Raw genomic sequence first — 18,761 nt, 5'->3', positions numbered from 1 at the left:
GAGTTACTGGACCTTTTGGTAACTTTTGACCCTTATATGATAATTGTGGATTTTTGTCCTGTCTCGGGTGTTCAAAGACCCATGGATTTTGAAATAAAAATCCTAATTATACATTCCCTTGGGCTGTCCTGAATGGGCACACAACAAGCCCGCAGGAAAACGGCACTCCAAAACATTGCGTTTTACCCTGAAGGATGTTAATCTCGAAGACTGGCCTCTCCCTTACTTACCATGGTTTATTCCAGGGTCCCACCCAGGCCCCTGACCCAGGCTTTATCTACCTTTATCAACACTCAGTCATGCCTCATAATGACCTTGGATGTAAATTCCCAGATGGACCCATTTACAGATGAAAATGATGCAGGGTCAGCAGAGTAAGAAGTGGCTCAGCTGGGACTGAAATCCAGGTTATTCTCTGATAAAAGGAGTTGGTGAAAATGGACTTTGAAGGTAATCACGGCAGAAGCTCCCATCTAACTTCTACTCTTCTAGATCAAATTCCTCAGACCAGACCTTCTCCTTCTTTAGTCCGATGTCTATGCAGTAGCTTCCTGTCCAGCCCTCTCACAGAATGAACACCTTAGACTGCACTTCCTGTTTACCCCAATGACACATGCAGTGACTTCCCTAAACACAGAGTCTGTCATTATTCACAGACTGCAAATTTGTCTACTTGCTAGAATTTATTTGTAACTCCAAAATTAAGTACAGAGAAACAAAGAAAATTGGAGTTGCCTGATGCACATGTTCCCCATTGAGGTTGAACAATGCTCTGCCTTCTTGTTTCAACAAGAATACTGTTGAACAGTGTCTAATACTGTAAACAGTGTCCTTGTCACAGTCTGTCTAGTACCATGACTTGTACATTTTTGTCTTTTTAGTTGGCAATTTTGCTGTTTAAATTGACCCCCAGGCACTGAGCTGAAAACCCTGTCTTGTGTTCCCCAGTGCAAGAAGACTGTGATGTGTTGGACAGAGAAAAGGGGTGTATTAGACAAGCTTCATTCAGGAATGAGTTATAGTGCTACTGACCACCAGTTCAATGGCAATGAGTCAACGGTATACATTAAATAAAGTGTCTCTAACAAGAACATTTAATCCCCAGGTCCCACAGCAGTGAGTACAGCCTAGGATGTGCTCAATGAACATTTGTTGAATAAACAAATGATTAAATAAATGAAATGATTTTTTTGAGTATATCGTACATTGTGTTTAAATGAAGGGTTCTATAGCTATAAGACAAACAACTTTTGAAAAAACAAAAAGCCTGAGACTTAATTATCAAAGTCAGTGCAAGCTGTGTATGAAATATTTAAAAGATGTGACACAAAAAATATAAATAATGACATAAAAAGATTTTAAAAATATGAAATAAAAACATGTAAAAAATATAGGTGGAGTTAATTTTAGCAATATATTTTCTTTAACCCAATACATTCAAATTACTACTACCAATATGTGATCAATATTAAAGAGTTATAGTTATTATTATTTTTACCCTCACCCAAGGACATTTTCTTTATTACTTTTTAGGGAGAGAGGAAGGGCAAGCAAGAAACATTGATGTGACAGAAAAACATCAGTCAGTTGCCTTCAATAGTCTACCCAACTGGGAGGACCCGGCCCACAACGTAGGTATGTGCCCTGATCAGGGATCAAACCTGGAACCTTTTGGTTACAGGACAATGCTCCAACCAACTGAGCCACACCATCCAGGGCAAAAGTTATTATTTTTTTTAAATCCTGTGTGTGTTTGACACTTACGCAATCTCTATTCCAACTAGCCACCTTCAAATTGCTTGACTGCCACCCATAGCAATGGCTCCCATGTCGGACAGAGAGCACGCTCTAGGGAAATCTTTTCAGTTTAGACGTTGGGACCCTGAGCCAAAGAGAGCCTGAGACCGCTCGTGGGCCCACCATTAGGGGTATATTCCAAGCAGAGGCAACAGCCCTGAATTTCTGAGCTCTCATTCCTCAAATTGTGTACTTTCCACACGTTCAGGGGTCCCACGAAGTGGTGTCTGCCAGCACAGTCTCCTCGACACTGAGCAGTCTGTGTTCAAGTCTCACCAAGACCCCTCTTCCAGCTGTGCAACCTGAAGCAGGTTGTTTACTTGGCCTGGAGCTCAATTTCTCACATGTTAAAGAGAGTTCTTCCAAAGGAACCAGAACCAAGTCATTCTAAGAACTATAGGTAAATAATGTCCACTCATGTCATAGGGGTAAATTGTATCTGCCCTAAAAGATATGTTGAAATCCTGAAATCCTTAGTGTTTCAGAATGTGATTTTATTTGAAAATAGCACCATTGCAGATGTAATAATTTCAGGTGAAGTCATACTGGAGTATGGTGTGCCCTTCATCCAGTATGACTGGTATCCTTTTAAGAAGACAGAAGAAGGCAGAGATTGGAGTGATGCCTTTATAAGCCAAGGACAGCTGGCCACTACCAGGAGCCAGGAAAAAGCAGGATTCTATCCAGAGTCTTGGAGGGAAAAACAGCCTTGACAACATCTTGATTTCAGACATCTAGCCTCCAAAACTGTAAGAGAAGAAGCTTGTATTGTTTTAAGCCACCCAATTTGTGGTGATTTGTTAAAGAAGACTTAAGAAGCTAATATATCTATAAATATTTTTGCCAGATAAAATACAAGGATGCCCAGTTGAATTTGAATATCAGATAAAAATGAATAATTGTTTAGCATAGTCTGTCCCTTGTGGATTTGAGATATACTTATTATACTTAATTGGCATCCTGTATTTATATTTGTTAAATCTGACAGCTTTAACTATACACCAATTTACACAAAAAGAACCCTCCTAACCTTCTGAGAAATTGAGTCCTAGACAGACAGCTGCAGCTTTCAAACACTTGAACTATTGTTATGCTATTACAATGGCTTTATAAGGAATACATACATATATAAGTATATATATATGTACTTATATACACACACATACATATTTGATATATGTATGCTGGGTGTGAATAAAAATATACACCCTTTTGACATTCTAATTTTTAGGCATTCATAAAAAGATGTAGTAATTTGTGTTTCAGTACAGACTGAAATCAGAACACTGCCAACATCTGACAAATAATTATGAAATCAAATCATTCCATGAGAATGGGCCCATGGAGCAGTTTTCTCAGTCTTTAGGGCACAAGGTCCAGTTTGGTCACAAGTAGCTTCTCCACATGCATGCCTGAACGCGGCATGGGGAGCTGCGGCCTTGAAAAGCCACCACTCTGTCCCCACGATCCCTTCCCTCTGTCACTGCCTGCCTTCCCAAATGCTCCGATTCCCTCCTCCTGCTGGAGCCACAGATTGACTGTGACAAACTCTGTCAATTTTGTTAGGCCAACAGATGTTATCAATATCTGGGAGATGCACCCATCAGTCTTTCAGTGGCATGACCGGGGAGCTGCTTCCTTTTCCGCCCCCTCCTCTCCATCCCTTCCCGCCCCCAGCTGTGGGCTTCCTGCCATTCATCCAGGAGATAGCAGCTCTTCCCGCAAGACTGTGTGGGGGCCTTCAGGCTAACATGATTCCACCAGGCAGAGATAAACTGGGCTGAATATTTATGAGCTTGTCTTTTGGGAAGAGCAGTTTCTGGGTGTGCTAAGTTCAGGAAGTTGATGAAAAGGAGGAAAAAAAATCAAGAAACAGATGTTTGTGAGAGTGTGTGTATGTGTGCATGCATGTTAAAAATATTTAACTTTGTATATTGAAGATTCTTCCCAGGACTTGATAGATCCTAGTATTAACTGGTAATTAATAAACTCCACCCATATTTACTGAGCGAGAAAAATTAACCCTCATGGAGTTCACCTACCAATAAGTGGAGACAGATAATAAACAAGTGAATGGCTAAACACTTTAAAACGTAGTTTGTAATAATCATTGGAAAGGAGATAACTAGGATGCACAGACCCCTGAGAACAGGAGCATCTACTTTAGGGAGGGATCTCTGAAAAGGTGGCATTAAGAGGAGGCCCCCAAAAATGACCAAAAAATAGCCATGGGAAGTCAGTGGTAAGTAGCTGAACACTTTCAGAAGGAAATGAGCTCCTATCAAGCAGTGCTTCAGGAACTTACTCTAGAAGCTTCTGGAAAAGTTGGGATTTTGCAAGAGATGTGCTCAAAGCCATCCACTGCATGTGATGAATGGATTTATCCTTTCTGTACCTAGAAGGGTTCTAGTCATGTACCATCTTTGGAAGATTTGGGAAAATAGTCACTCAAAACATTTGCTGTTGCCTGTGGGTGTAGATGAGGAGGAGCACAGTTGAGAAAGACTCTGAACTTTAGAGATTCTGACCAGAAGTCCAAGGGATGAGGAGCCAAGACTGTGGTCAGAAGAGAAAGGAAGCTGAAACGGAGACGTACCAAGCATGCGTTATCTACTTCAGCCTCAGCTTCAGTTACTATCCATGGGTACTCTGGCACCTTCTCTGGAAGATATTCAGGAGGTCTAACAGAAACATCACAGTACACATGAAGTTGCTCTGTTTAGTCCCTGAGAGCCTGTGGCACACCAGAAATGTGAGTTTCTCATCCCTTCTTTGCCTGATGCAAAGGCACATCAACCTAGCAACAAAGGGCTGTTTAAAAAAACTGATATTCCTGAGTTTTTCAGATGATTTAGAACTTCTGTGAGTCCCCAAAAGTCATCTGAGAACCAGACAAGGAAATACACATACAACACCTGATTCCTTGACAAACTACAATCCTCCTCCCAACAGCAAATGCCATTTTCTCTGTTCTGGACAAAAAATCCACAGTCCGCGCTGATTTAGCTGTTGAGGGGATGGGAGTGGAGCGCCCATGCCCAGATGTGTGGCTCAGGGTTTTGTGCAAGTCTCCCCATCTCACCACCAGCACATGATGCTGGCCCTAGCTTTGCCACAAAGGGTTCCAACGGCCATGATTTTCTCAGCCATCAAGCAAACATTCCCCAAACACACACCAACATGCATCATTTACACATTCTTACATGCACTCAGGTGTTCACACTAGTAAACTCACTCACAACTGAGTGCTTTACCCTTTTATCACACTGACTCCTAGTTGCCTGATTCCTTTTCCTGCCTCTGACTTGACTGTGTGCTCCCAGAGGACTGAGCCTTGCTGATTTTCCTCTGCTTCACGTTGCTATCTGGCAACAGCAATTTGTTCAATAAATAAATAAAACTAAAAAGACAAACTCGAAACCACATATGTAGAGCCAATATATGAACTCACAAATAAACCTCCAACTCATGGGTATTCAGGGCCATCCTCAAATGTGCATTCACACACAAGCCACATGTGTGAGTTCCACACATGCATAGTTCACATTTACACTTTGCATCTCTCAAGTTGTTCAAGTTTCATTCTTCAGCATCCCTACATCTCTTTCTAGGTAGATAATTGTAGATAATTCTAGGCACCTGGCTGGCTTTAGATGGGAGCAGATAGATGAGACTACACTGGGGGTTGAGAGCCCTCTGATTTTGCACCCAACACCAGGGGGTCAGCACGGTCCAATGTGGTTCATCTGCGCCTGATTCTGAGGCTCCTCTTTTATGAGTCAGAACTTGACATCAGCCATCGGAGGAGATGTAATATATTTAATATACTTACCACGCTGGGGTCCCAGATGGTGAAAAGGCCGAAACAAAGATGTCAAGCCATGTGTGGTCTTTAAATAGCCCTTTATGTTTGTCACAAGAGTTGAGCCTGGGGCCTGGACCCATTCCAGTTGGTAATTGATAATTTCAGATGGTAATTATGTGCTGCAGGTAGTTTCGGTTGGCATTCCACGCATCCTGTCCTTAGATGGCAAGAGGTGTTCCCAGGTTTCATGCCAGAGGTGGCTCCATTTCAAGCCCCATAAAGTTTCTAAATACCTTTGGAATGCTGCAGGATGAAAGACGCTGTCCTCATTAAACACATGGGCTTCTCAAAAGAAAACCCATTACTTCCCATGGTAAGTTTTTCCTGGACCATTTTTTCCTGGTCCTTGCGCTCCTTGTTGATAGAAAATATCAATTAATAACAAATACACACATGGAACATCCCAGAAATTAACTAATTATGTCAACCAATGTCCTAGGTGGCTAAACAAGTCATCTGCTTCATAACTATTATGTTCTCAGAATATACAGAGACGTTCTAGATTGTCTCGATATTTTCTTCTTCTTTTTCACTTTTGATGAAAAAGAAATGACTAAACACCCTTGGATTGAGATCTGCTCACTTACCTCCCATAGAATATACCTCCACTTAGTCCTTGTTAGAACAGTAGCATCAGGAATAGAACTGGAGACTTCTTTTTCCTATTCTCTCACAGAAATTCCAAACTAAAACCAAATTATGTTATTAAACATAAGATGTTGATCCTGGAGGTGAGCAGTTTCAAGGTCCAGGAGATGTGCAAGGGCCTTGGGCTGGAGTGGCCTTGCCCCCAGATTTCCTTGTTTACTAAGAAAGTACTCAGGTCTGGAATGAACACATACTCAAGCCCTTACCTTTGTGCTTACTTCTCTATTTCCATGTAAAAAACTATCCCAAAATGCAGTGCTTTAAAATAACAGCATTTTATCATTTCTCACTTTGTGCATTGACTGGTGGGCTCAGCTGGGTGGTCCTTATGCTGGTTTCACTGAGGTTCTCTCAGGCTGTGATAGTCCAGTGGTGGCTGGGTCTGGACCCACCTGGAGATGTGGACCTGAGATGACTGTCTTCTTCTTGTTGCAATATTAGGTTATTCCTTCCATGTGACCTCTCCACGTGGTCTTTCTCCAAGTGGTGCCTCTCCAGCTGAGTAGCTGGACTTTTTACAGGGTGGTTCAGGACCTCCAAGAGTTGACATTTCAAGAAGTAAGAAGCAGAAGCTGCCTGTCTCAATAAGGCTGGGCTGGAACCAACATTGCAGTAGTTCCTCCGTGTTCTATTGTTTAACACTAGTGTGGAGCAGCACAGATTCAGTGTGGAAGGACTACACAGTGTGTGAGAGATGGGTGGAACGGTTCGCTGGGGGCCACCTTTGGAGAACAGCAGCCAAACTAGTGTTGTTTTCTGTCAGCCTCCACCTGCTGGTCTCACACTTGACCACAGATGCTTCATCTTGTGCTCACCTCCCTCAGACTGGGTATCACCCCTCCTCTGGCCCGTCTCCTTTATGTTTGCTTCACTGTTTGGGTTTTGATTTTCTGCTTTCCCTCCACAGTATCAAACTTGACCATCCCCACCAGGTTTTAACGTCACTAAAAGCTCATACTGACTTTCTCTCTCCACTAGAATCTGATAGGCACTCCATCCAACTTCAATTCAAGTATTGTTAAGCAAATGAAACAAATTGAGAAATGATATATGTAGTGTGATTCTCTTTATCTGAAAATGCATCAATAGCCAATTGTATATGCTTCTATAAATTTGTGTATATACAGAAAATACATAGATAGATATGCACTAAAAAATTCTTCAGCAAAGATTTTCTCTAGGGAATATTTGGGCCGCTGAGAAAGAATTAACGTTTTATATTCCTCTGGATGTTAAAAAGTTATCATTATTTTGCATTTGTTTTAAAATAAAAATTAATTTAAAAGCCCAACCCAAGTTTAGGAAATATTTGCTGAACTTCTAACATGAACAAGATTTCATTCTTGGGACTAGTGATTTTAAAAGTAATAAGACATAGTCTTTTTTTTTCAACATATATAAACACCCACATACACACACCCTACATAGACGGCACACTCATCACTAAACATCATTAAGTAGCAGAGTTCAACACACATCAAACAATAACCAAAGCCTACACGATGTTTACAGAATCCAAACTAGTGCTGAGAAGTTAATATTCTCAATTTAAATCAAAACAGCATGACCAAGTTTTGCTTTGCCCTCTCTTCCATGAACTCAATACTGAGAATCTCACTCTGGCATCCTGACGGCACAGTCTGGCTCACTTAGCCAGGCGTGCACTGAGAGCAGCCCAGGTAGGAACCACCCTCAGCACTCAGGTGTGTCTCCTGTCCATCGATTGCCAATCTCCCAGAATGCCTCACTCTCCAAGTGGGCCAGATGCAGCCCAGGGGTCATTCCCAGATCACGTGTGTATCTGAGAACAAGCTCTTTCTTGACATGGTGATGCAATGTGAGAGTTTCAGGGCTGATCAATGGCAGCAAGGGCTCTGTCAGGATGTACAGTAATTTGACTCAGCTCAATAAATTGAACTCCTGGGGCAGGAAAAAGACCCAAGTTTCTAAAAAATGCTTGTACAAAGAACCCTACGAGCTTCTACTTCCTCTGCTCCAGCCCACTCTGCTACAGCAGCCCCATCTCACACAAGTGGGATGAATCTTGCTTGGTGGGAATGTATTGGGCATATTGAAAAGCCCATTGATCTATAGCCTTCGCTGAGCCTAATGTTCTGTCTGACAAGGGCTCTGAGTACTTCTGAGCACACGGTCTCCATCTGTCTGCTAGGTGCAGGATGATCCATTATGAGCCTTGCTCCAGTCCAGGGGGCTGGGGGTAGTAGAGAGCATCTACCCAGTGGTTCCAAGTCAGCCCCAAGGACTGCTTCTCTAGAATGAAAATCTGGGCCCAGAGCAGTGGGTGAGGGCTAGGCCTCCCCAAACAGGAGGGAGGGGGTAGGGTAGGATAAAATCAAGGCACACCTGAGCACTTTGTATGAGCTAATATTTTACACACATCATGTCATCCTTCCTTGCCACAACACCGGGAGGTCAGTCCTATATTTCAGAAGAGGAAACTAAAGCTCTGAGACAGTTGGAGACTTTAAATAAAGACAGCAGGAGAATTTACAGAAAGTCTGGGAGTTTATGCCTAAACAGCCAGAAAATTCCATTTTGATCTATCCCCACATAGAATTTTATTTGAATACAAGATTCTTTAGCCAACATCAGAAGTGTTTTGAAACCTCTGACCTTATCCTTTTCCATTTTTCCTTTTTAAAATGAAGGGCCTGAAGCTTAGAGTAAGTTGACATGGCCACTAGGAGGTAGGGAGAAAGGTAGGAATTACAATACTTACAAGTAATAATCATATTATAATCTGTTGTTTATTGAAGGCATGTTATGTGTCTGGTACCCTATGTGATCTGATCTAATCCTCAGGTGCATAGGAGATAATGTAGCAATTCTCTTGTGGGATTATGGTGAGTCTTAAATAAAATAAGGTACTTCGTATCAATGGGAATGTTTCTAAATGTGTGCGTTTCTTACTATAAGCTCAACCAGGACCATAGGACTTCCTACACACACAAACTCACACGTGTTAAATCTATTCTTATGTGGCATCTAGAAATACATAGCCACCTGGTATATACATTTACCTTTGCACTCAATGCGTGTGGAAATGCACGATTAGTATCTGCGTACATATAACAAAGTAAGTGACTTTATTTTTCCTTCAAGAGTGTCAACATTTTAGTGAAAACTTTAATAGAGATTAAAGAGCCAATGATCAGCTTTTACCATGTTGTTGCCCCTTTCAACATTTGTGTTATCAATCTTCTGCATCTGAAATGGTGTACACAGACTGTAGGATCCAATTCTCTGGCTGTTCATGGGAAAATTCTACCCACACTTCAGGCATGCCCAGGGTGAAGGGGATGGGGCAGGAATGGTGTGACTGCAGCTCGCTGCCTTGGCCCTATGTGCATCGTCCCCTTAAGTCCCTCCAAAATGTCACTTAGGAAATAGCAGCAGGACAGCCTATTGTGTCTTCAGCTATGGAACTTCCATAGCTCACGGCTGGCCTGAAAAACAGAAGAGGTTGGGAAGCGATATGGTCCTGTTCCAATAACTTGGGTAAAACCAGATTCCACAGCTTCTACCTTTGGTATCTGGGATAAGTGATTCAGCTTCACAGATTTGCTGAACTCTTTCTTATCTGTAAAATCAGAACAATAGTAGACCCCCTCCCCAGGGCTCAGGTTTGTGTTAAATGTTCAGTGAGCCACGTATGTGTTGGCAATGCTCCCTTAGCTCAGATGGGTGCTCCTCAAAGTGTGCTTCCCAGACCAGCTGCTTTAGGAGCACCTGGCAACTTGTTAGAAATGCAGTTTCTCAGGCCCCGCCCCAGGTCCATTGGCTCTGAAACTCCTGGGTGGACCTGGCAATCTGAGTTTTAACTCCCCCTCCAGGGGATTTGGATACAGGTTAAAACGTGAGAATCAGTGCTTCTGACTCGTGCCACCTTGCAGCCCACAAGCCAAGTTCTCCAGGAAAGAAACTTCTTCCCATGCCTCTGAGTCTTGTGCCTACTCTTCTCACGGGGCATTATTCCACATCCCCCCACCTCCCCTTCTCTTCGCTGGAGACTCCTACTCGGCTGTCAGATCTTTACGTAGAAGACACTTCCTCCTGGAAGCATAGTCTGGACTGCCCTGGCTGGTTTCAATGTCCCTGAGCTCTTTGTATTTCTCTTTGTCATATACCAAATTGTCTAAGGGTTTACATGACCTATTTCCTTAACCAAACTGTAAGGTTCATACAGTCAGGGCTCACATCAGTGTTGTCCCCAGTGAGGAGTAGATGGTTAATAAAGGGACAGTTTCTAACCCCACACCCCATGGGGCCATCCTTTCCCTTGCCATTCTCAAGCCCACCTCCTTCCCTGCCACCTCCCCAGCATCTCAGTACACACACTCTCGCTTTTCTCTAGGACTTGGGACCTGACTAAAGGAAGCTGTCTCCAGGTCAGACTGACAAACTGCCTCTACCTGGTCAGGGCAGCTTCTGTTATTCAAAGGCTGTGGTCCAGCCAAGTCATGAACATCAGCAGAGCTGGAACTGTTTTCGAAATGTGTTTTTCTGGCTTCCCCAGCATTTCTCTATTAGCGCAGAGTAGATGCTTGGTAAATAGATGCTGATCTGAGGAAAACCGTGGTGAGACAACATGGTGTCTAAAAGTCCAGCCACCCCAGGAATTTGTTAATCATTGACTTTCTCACATGGGAAAGGAAATCGCATTTTAAGGAAGCAGACACATTTTAAGATTATGCCCTTTTAAATTGGGGGAAGAATGGGAAAAATTCACCCACACCCCTTTATCATACAACCATAAAAGAGAGGGGAATCAAATAAAGGATAAAAATAATTTGATATTGGGGAAAGTCTTCAAATGAATGCAAAACATATTTACTGAATTCATATGAGGGGAATATTGTGAAAGACATACCATGTGCAAGCCATTAACATCTGGAGCCTGACCTGGAGGGTAGCATAATTTAGATAAACAGGCACATATAACAAATCATTTCAGTAAGAGCTCACAGGATATTCTGAACTGGTGGAACAGACAAAGAAGCCTGGGAAGGCTTCCTGGAAGAGGAAGGACATTCTGTGCAGCGTTAACACTGAGGGCAAAGGTGGGAAGACTTGAAACATGCAGGTGGGAAAGTTCTGCTCCACAGGAAGGTCGCTGACCATAAGCAGTTCTGTGACTTGGTGAGACTGATGGAGACCCCAGTAGGAGGCCTTCGCTCCCAATGGCAGAGGGAGGGCTCCCCTCACCCCTGCCTTGAGCTATGTAGAGAGGGCTCCTTCCTGGGCCTGAGCAGAGCTTCTCCGATGTTAACGCCTATCAGAATCCTCTGGAGGGCTTATTAAAGCCCATGTTTCTGGGCCCCACCCCTAAAATTTGATTCAGTGGGTCTAGGATTAGGGCTGAGATTTTGCATCAAGCCCCAGCTGAGAATGCTGGGATTATAAAATGGGCCTACTGGTCCCCAAATCCCTGGCACAGACCCCAGGATCACTCTGAAAGCCAAGTTGCTCCCTGATCTGACTCTCGCCTGTCAAGGTCAGGTATCGGATGGCGAGGCCAAGGGGGAACCCCCACACTGCACTTTGCAGAGTTTGCCAGCCCCAAGAATTCACACCTGGTGGGAGAAATTGCTGGGGCCTTTGCAAAGTATATCTAGATACCGGAGACTTGGAGCCCGTTGAAACAACAAACTGTGGTTGTGTTAATTATTCCAACCAGTGAGGGACTCGGAGGAATGGGGATGGCTAATTACAAGCCTCCTGGCCAGCAACCAGATTCCAGACTGGGCAGCTCTGGGTTCTAATTGTGCCATTCACTCCTATTAGGCATGTGCGGCCCTTTATTAGGGCTGCTGTTAACATCTTGATCTGAGTTTCTTCCTCTTTGAAGTGGGGGTGAGGTTGCTTTATTGTTTTAGGTATGGCTGCCCAGTCGCTGCTTATTCAATGCTAATTAGTACAGGATGAGTATAACTAGAGGGTCAGAGCTGACTGCGGAAAACCCTCCCAGCAGCTTAGCCTCTGTAGCAGAACCAGTTCTCCAGCTCAAGGGAGAATAATTGGGAAGCACAAGGAGTCTGGAAGAGCCTGTTAGTTACCAAGGCCAAGTTCCAGTTGTCATTTTATGCCTTTTTACATGTTACATTCATCTTATTTCTTCCCAAAGGTAATAACAACAGGGGCACCTCTCAGGTAGCTCCTGCACCTGCTGTAAGAAATGGGAGCCCTGACTAGTGAAGCGTAGGGCTGCTCATTCTGCCATTGTTGGTTTGGGATTGCTGACGAGAAGTCCTAGGGAGGCCAGCGGCAGGAGTGTGCCGAAGGCCAATCGGCGACTGGCGATCAATGACCCCAGTTCGGGGGCTCTGCGATGCTGTCTTTCCCTCACGAACACAGTAAGGCTTCTGCCTTTATTTTTTGGATTTCACATATGACTGAGGTCATACAGTGTTTGTTTTTCTGTGTCTGGCTTATTTCACTTAGCATAATGTCCTCCTGTTTCATTCATACTGTCAAAATCGCAGGAGTACCCCTTTTGGGGCTGAATAAAATTGCATTGTATGTGCATCTAATTTTTTTCTATCCATTCATCCATCGCACAAATTCTCAGTTACGAGACACCTAAGTTCTGAGGCTCAAATACAGCGTGGTGACTGTAGTTAAAAATACGCGATCAGATACTTGAAATTTGCTGAGGGTGGATTTTCAGTGTTCTCACCACACACACACAAAGGCAACTGTGTGAGGTGATAAGTGTGTTAATTAGCTTGATTGTGATCATTGTTTTACAATGTATATGTATATCAAATCCTCATGCTGTATACCTTAAATATAGGCAATTTTTATTTGTCTGTTATTTTTTAATAAAAGTAGGGGGGAAAGAAAGGTTTTTAAAAAAGGCTTCTGCCACTCAGGTTTAAGAAGTCATTCAAGGCAGAAGGAGAAGGGGTAGGTGAGCCTGTCCCCTTTCTCCCCCAGGAAAGTGAATGTGTGCCTAAAAGGGCACCCCCTCTCCCAGTGGGCTTTCCCTGACACCTGACGGGTCTGTCCTCTGGTTTACCACCCCCCACCCCCCGCTGCAAGGGCTTCTGGGAGAGCAAGCATTTCCGAGTGAAAACAAGCTCCTGAGCAAAGAAAAAGTGGAGAATGGGTTTGGAGTATGCAACTCCCCGATCTGTCGGTGGCTGAGTTTGGAGACATGGGAAATCCCTCCTCAGCTACTTACTGTATTGCTCAGTTTGAGCAATCTCTAATTTTCTGGCTTCCTTATTTGTATAATTGTGGTAATAATCCCCCAACCCTATCCTGGAGGCACTTGTGAGGGTTAAATGATGTCACATATGAAATGACCCAGTGCAGTCTCCGGTACCTAGTGTGTGTTTTATAAAGAGAAGCCATTAGAAATTGTAACAGGAATGACTGCATTCCTCCCTCTTGCCCCGACCCCAGCTGGGCTCCTAAACCTGGTGCTTTGCGATTTCCCAGAGCCCTTTGCAAAGCCAGGAGGATCACCTGAAGTCCCTGCTGTCCCTTGAGCACATAACCCCCCGTTCCTTCCCACAGCTGGACTTCGCTCATCCTCGTGGACAGCACATCCAGAAGGCGTCTGGACATTGTAACCACAACTCCGTTTGACCTTTAAGCTCTAGGAGCATAAAACCTCCTAGCGTCTTGTTTTTCACGGTTAGAGTCCACACTGCCAGCGCCCCCTCCCATGGGCTGGCTCGGGGCCAATCTGCTCTCCCAGAACTAGGAAGGGCAGAGACTAATGACCCCAAATTGATAAGTAACTTGCCCTAATATTGACCCTAGCTAGTCCTGTGGTTAGTGATTCCCATTCCAGGGTAAATGATTGGACTGTTTTGGCTTTTACCCCATTTGACTTTTCTACCATCCCTGCTGCTGTTTTGAAGAATGAAAAAAGGAATTGCAATGAAGTGTATGATACAATTAAAAGGACAGCAAACTTGGTGACTGTCCTTCATTAAACATGCTAAAGTTATATGCCCCCTGCTGGGAATACATCTATGTTAAACTATCCAAGTAAAAAACAATAATGTAAAAACATCAGTTAAATGCACAAGAAGTGCCTCGTGTGCCAAATGTGTTAGACTAGATGCAGCTATTCATTCCTCAGTCACTAAATTCCTGCCATCCGCCCTGTGCGGGGATTCAGGCCATGCTTGGGCCTAGTGCCATCAGGCCTGTGAGGGAGGCATGCTGGTTATTATTGGTAGGAATACCATTATAGTCGGCAGGTCTTACTGAACGCTCACTCCCTGGTTGGCATTTAGGGCACACTATATTTTAAGCTATCATGATCATTATTACTTCTTAAAGTAGGTTCTCTTTGTAATCCCAAGTTTTAGATGAGGCAACTGAACTTCAGGGAAGGTTAGGTAACCTGTCCAAGGTCACACAGTTGGTGAGAATGGGGGTGGGATTAGAATCCCATTCTAGCCGGTACAGAGACCTTGCTCTTAAAACCAGAGCTGGGCTGCGTATGGTCAAATCTCAGCTCTGCCTCTTGCCAACTTTGCAAACTCAGGCGCGTTACCTAAGATCTCTGGACTCAGTTTCCCCATCTGTAAAATGGGTCTATAGTATGATTACTTATTTCATGGGGTGGCGGTAAGGATAAATGAGTCGGTGTATGTAAAATGCTGGGGACAGTTAACATACAAACAGCCAGGACCTTCTGTGCCCTTCCTCTCAATCAGTGAGGACAGACCTCTAACGGAGCTGGAGAAGTTGCGGTTTGAAGGCTGATTAAGAATTACCCTGGTGGGGAAGGGAACACAGCCTCGCAAGCAGAGAGAATGTTTTTTGCAAAGACATCAAAGTCTGGAAGGCATGAAGTTTAGTGAGATTCAGTTAGAGTTTTGGATAACAAGGGCTATTATGGGTGAGGAGGTGGGTGGAACAGAGAAGCAGCAAGAAGCAGGATTCTGGAGGGCTCTGCAGAGGAGTCCAAGCTCTTTCTAAGGGCAGTGAGGAGACGTTAAAAAGGGTGAAGGAAGAAAATGACTTATTCTCCCCCAAAGAAGAAACGCTCCCAGAATCCAACTCCAGGACCCTAAGTTCTGCTATAGACGATGCTGGAGAGAAGGCTTCCTCTCACAGACCAAAGAAAGGTCATTTCCTCCCAGTCCTCCACCACCTCTGGCCTTAGCAAGCATGCCAGGTCCACAGCCATCACTTTCCAACCCTCTCCCAGCTTGTCTTCCAAATGGGTCGCCAGGCCTGTGCAGAGGCCAAGGTGGGGCTGCAGGGCAGGGAGTCGGGTTTCTCGTTACCTCGCAATCTATGGGTGAGGGCTGCCTCCTTCATGGGCATAGTTCACAGCAAGGGCACCCTGGCCACCAGATGATACCTGCTTTTTTTTTTTAAGATTTTATTTATTTATCTTTAGAGGGGAAAGGAAGGAGAGAGGGAGAGAAATATCAATGTATAGTTGCCTCTCATGTGTCCCCTGCTGGGAACTGGCCTGCAACCCAGGCATGTGGCCTGACCGGGAATCCAACCGCAATCCTTTGCTTCACAGGCCCTCACTCAATCCACTGAGCTACACCAGCCAGGGCTCAATACCCAGTTTTTAAATACCCAGGGCTCTGAGATCTGTCTGAGATGGGGAACCCCTACTTATAAAAAACATGGAGCCATGGGCTCACAAGTCTCCCCAGGTAACAGGGGGCATGCACCCCCCAGAACCCAGATTCTCAGAGGATGGATCTGCATTTAAAAAGGCCAGTCAGCTGCTTGGCCCAGGGGGGCCTCTCAGGAGAGTATCCCAGAGGTGGAGGATGGAAAATGGAGCCCCGGGTGGCGAAGAGGGCTGGCCTCCACATTTTCCCAGATCCAAGTGGGCAGCTACAAAGGAGCTTTTGAGGATAAACAAATACAGAATTGAGAAAATAAGGAAGGAGCTGGCATCTGAAGAATGTGAATATTTAGAAAATGCTGGGGAGTGAAGACAGAGCAGGCTGTTCTGTTGTAGGTTAGATGTCTAATGGCCTGGGACAGGGAAATTGCAGAAAGGAAAAAAAAAATAAAAAGAAGGGGAAAAAAATCTTGGTGGAGACAAGGTTCCTGAAATGTGGACAGTTTCCCACAGGCAAAAACGAAGGCTGTGAAAGTTAATGACTTTGAGGCCAGCTTCATTGTTTCAGTAAATATTATACCACCATCCACTGTTCTTGAAGGGTTATAGTTTATTATTATTATTATCATCATTATTATTATTTCTTGACATAGAGATTCAAGGGAAGGAGAGTTAATCCATCAGTTTTTGAAGCGAATCAGCATGGTAGCACGGAGAATGATGGTTAAACATGCCAAGAACTGATGTTTAGGGAAATTCAGGGGAGAAATCCAGGAAGAGCCTGGTTACCATATTCTTTCAGCTATTGCAGAGACTGGCAAACAGCAAGGAACTGATTGTTTACACACTCAGCCTTAGGTTTGCAAGCATTTTGATTCTTCATTAACCATATCCTAGATCTTTTTTCTTGCTTCTTGCCTCAAACACCTCTGTTCGTTCGTTCATCCATCCATCCATCCATTCATCCATTTGACTAACATTTTTGCACATTAAATAAGCACTAAAACTTTCCATGTTAACTAGGCTCTCTTCCATGGGCTATTTCACTGATTCTTTGCAGCAGTTCTGCAAGGTATGTGCTGCTATGGCCCCATTGTAAAGATGATGAAAACAAGGCTTAGACCGTGTATTAGTTTCCTAAGGCTGCTATAGTAAATTGCCATGGACTCAGTGGTTTAAAATAGCATGGATTTATTATCTTACAGTTCTGGAGGTTGGAAGTCCAACGTGAGTGTCACTGGGCTAAAATCAGGAGAAGACAGGGCCGTATTCCCTGTGTTGACCCAGGGAAAACCTGTTTCTTGATTGTTCCAGCCTCTGGAGGTTGCCTGCATTTTTCCCCTTGTGACTCCTCCAGCCTGCAGCAGTGAGTCAAGTCTTTTTCCTATAGCACCACCTTGACACTGCGTCATGTCTCTTGCCTCCAATTTTAAGGTCCCTTGTGATCACACTAGATCCACCTGGATGGTCCAAGATAAACACCCTACTTTAAGGTAAGCTGTTCAGTATCCTCAGTTCAATCTGCAACCCGAATCCCCTCTTGCTAATTAAGGTCACATAGTCATAGGCTCTGGGACTTAGGATGTGGCCATCTGTGGGGATCACTACTCTACCTGCCACAGAGAATGTAAGTGGCTCCTCCATGGCCACATGGTCAGTGGGTGGCAGGTCTTACATTCTGGTTTAGTAATTCGGCTCAGTCTGCTTTTTATCTCCTCTCACACACCATGTGCCAGGGACTCATCTGGGGGCTTAGGACACATGAGTTTAAAATACGCTGTTTCTGACCTCATGCTTTTATATTCCGTTGGTGCTCCTGGAGCAGGATCTCATGTACTCTGGACAGGAGGTGTTTGTGACACTGAACTATGGACATAAGATTTGAGCTGCAGACAGTGCAGATAAAAAGTCATACTTAGATGAGCAAATTGAGTGAACATTTCGGGATGCAGGAGAGGGGGAGAGGAGGTAGGCAGTACAGGTAGCTTGGGGCAGTACTTATGGACAAAATTAGACATAGTCAAGTTCTGAGGACTGTCTGGGGCCAGTCCCTTTGTTACCACTTTGATTATACATTGACCTGGGCAAAGTTTGAGAGCTGGCATTCCTGTTTTTATGTACTTTGTACATGCCAGCATACACACACTTGTGTTTGCATTGCCCTGGGCCATGTGGCATTGCAGATAGATATGTAAGTTCACACAGACCTGGAAATATCAGGCCTGAGTGACTGCCCAACCAACCACTTAACTGTTGCTAGCTGGGGGCATTTTCTCATGGGTCATCTGGAGGCCCAGCTATAATGCTGGTCACAGGCAAAAGGAGAAAGAAATAGAGCTGGCTTCCAAAGCCAGAGTCACACCTTTCCCAGTGCCCCTGACCAGGCTCTTATCACTTCTCCTTCCTTTTGGAGGGAGAGCGCCTGAATGGGAGGATGATCTCTGCCAGGCGTTAACCGATGGATGTCACCTCCCTGAGCCTCAGGTTCCAGTTATGTAAAAACAGGAACAATGACCATATATGTCTCCAAGGAGATGTTTCAAAGATTAAGATGAACATGGATGTACTTTCTGGCAATAAGGCACATTGTGAGCAAGTCATATTATTATAATAATGTATCCCGATGTAATAATGTCCTTCCCAGCTACCTGTGGTAGATCCAGCTAAACAAACTACAGAGAATGGACCCTAGGAACCAGAGGAACTGCTTCAGAACAGATCACTCAGGGATCGCTTATTTAAATGAAATCTGTCTCCTTGGGACACTGAACACGTATTTGAGCATAATCAAAATGCTCTCATTTAATCTGCCTTTTGAACCTGTGATATAAGCACTTGAATGTCTTCAGTGAAGGGAAATATCTGTCTTTG

Source organism: Artibeus jamaicensis, unplaced genomic scaffold, assembly GCF_021234435.1.
Source record: "Artibeus jamaicensis isolate MK-2021 breed Jamaican fruit bat unplaced genomic scaffold, CSHL_Jam_final contig_464, whole genome shotgun sequence".
NCBI lineage: Eukaryota > Metazoa > Chordata > Mammalia > Chiroptera > Phyllostomidae > Artibeus > Artibeus jamaicensis.
Note: the sequence above shows the minus strand (reverse complement) of the source record.